This window comes from Galeopterus variegatus, unplaced genomic scaffold, assembly GCF_000696425.1.
Source record: "Galeopterus variegatus unplaced genomic scaffold, G_variegatus-3.0.2 Scaffold2411, whole genome shotgun sequence".
In the NCBI taxonomy this organism is placed as follows: domain Eukaryota; kingdom Metazoa; phylum Chordata; class Mammalia; order Dermoptera; family Cynocephalidae; genus Galeopterus; species Galeopterus variegatus.
The window spans coordinates 132,549-134,903 of NW_007728522.1; positions in this window are offsets into that span (position 1 = coordinate 132,549).

Consider the following 2,355-nt stretch of genomic DNA (forward strand, 5'->3'; position numbering starts at 1 on the left):
AGGTGCCAGGAATAGGAATCTGTAAAGTGCTATATGGATCCCAGTAGATATGGTTTTGTAGTCTAAGGAAACTAAGGGAACATTGCTTTTCTCTCACCACAGAAGTTTGCAAAGTACTTGGATTCATATTTTGACAAAGGCATTTGAGGAAAGATAACGTAAAATAGTGGCAGTTTCTTTAAATAGTGAAATGATTTCCTGATGCATGTTGTACTATTTCTCACATTCTCAGACTATCCTACGCAAACTAGCATATGTGGTTATTCTAATTCTGGCCCATGGGCAACTGAAAGAATTGATTTGGTGTCTTATCCCTACACTATGGCTCCTTAAAAAAGTTTCAGGGTATGATGAGGTGAGACACAAAATAAAATGAAATGTGGTGTTTGGCAACTCACACAAATATGGAGAAAATGAAAGTTTTTCTTTCATATAACTATTAAATTAAAGTCATTTACTCTCATAGAAATTAGGAAAACAAAAAGAAAATGGATTTTTATAATAAAATTCTAGAAATCTCAGAATCTCACTTCATCATTCTTGATTTGTAAAACAGTATTTCTGTAGCAGATATTTGACCTGCCCCCCTTTTTTTTCCTATCCAAAAAATCTTGGTTCATTTTTTTGGTAATAGCAGCTCCTGATTTTTTTGGAGAGTTAGATCTTAACCTCTTCTTGAATAGAACTGCCAGTCACAGTGCCTGCTATGGCTAAGATGTGGAAGATACATGACTCAGGCTTAGCTAATCAGAGGGCATCTTAGCAGAGCCATAGTGATTGTTCCAGTGGGTGAACACACAAGCCAAATTGGCCAACGAAAAAAACACATTCTTGCTTTCTTTTGGAGACACTAAATGTGGATACATTAAGTCTGAAGTTGACCACCCTCCTACCCCGACCATGTGTAAAAACCATCTCTCTACAACAGATAAGTTAACAAGCTGGAAAAACAGAGACAAATGTGATTACAGTGGCATTGCGTCTCCAGTTCCTGTATCTGAAGCTTGCCAAGTTGCCTGATCCCTGAAGCTTGTCCTTGGCTTCTCAGAACTGCCTCTCAAGACTTCATTAAAACAACTTTGTTGTTTTGGTTTTCTTAAGTTGAGTTTATGTATTTACAAACATAGTAATATTAATTGTGGCAGAGATAGCTGTCATTCCAAAAATATATGCCTTTCCTTCCACAGTAAGAATTGTTACCAGGAAACTGTAGCCCAGTTAGGAGCCACACTTCTCAAACTCAATACATCTGGGCCATAAGATTCATTTCCATCTTACTAATGGAAATGTGCAGAAGTGATGTGTATCACTTCCAGATTAAGGTTGCTAAGAAGTGATGATGTCTTCTTCAATCTCTCTTTTTTTTCTGTTAGCTTGATATAGACAAGCCAAGCTGGGGATTGTGAACCTACAGCATAGAATGAACCTAACATCACAAATCAGTAGTTGGAGGAGAGTTGCCCACTAATCAAGAATCTCTCTTCAGGAGAGATTGCCCACTAATCAATCATCTCTCTTACATGATCAAGAAATAAGCTTCTATCATATTTGAACAATTATATATTTGGAGAGTATATGTTATAGCAGTTACTCCTATTTCAAGTAATACACTAATTATTATAATCTCTAAACTCATTTCTTTTTCATGGAAATTAAAATTTTCTTTGAGCCTAGGAATGGACATGAAATATTTACATCCTTGATGAGGTACTGCTTGAATCAAACCCAGAAGTATGAGAAGAATTTAACTGTGAGATAAAGAAAGGAGATGACATTCAAGTGGAAAAGAAGAGCATCTGCAAATCATGGCAACAAGCAAAAGCATGAAATATTTGGAGAATAGCAATTCATTTATTTTTAATGAGGAAAGGAGGAGTATAATGGGAGATCAGCTGAAGGAGCAGGTTGGAACCAGATTGTGATAGGCATTGGACCAAAACAAATTCTATGAAAATCTTGGTTCTCATGACCTCATCTATTATATCACCTTTGAGGACAGAAAGAACTGTGGAGGATACTAACATTAATAAAACAAATGTATTTCACAGGGCCTAGCTTCCAAAGCCCTGTAGTTTCAGGTTTAGCCTAACTTTTTAAAATTACATATAGAAATGTTAAGCTTGCAAAAGACAGGAAAATTTCCCCAGGCTAAAGTCTCTGTTGTAGATAAAGAATTGTAATAGCAAAATTACTGGCGCAAGGACAGATGTCCTTGGTGCATTTTAACCTACTGATTGATATGTTAAGAAAGTTGCTTGATTGTTATGTGAATATGATAAGGAAATTGCTGTAGAGAAAGAAAGTGTTTGCTAAGAACAAGCTTTTGTTGGTGGACTGACTTAACTTTTTACTAAT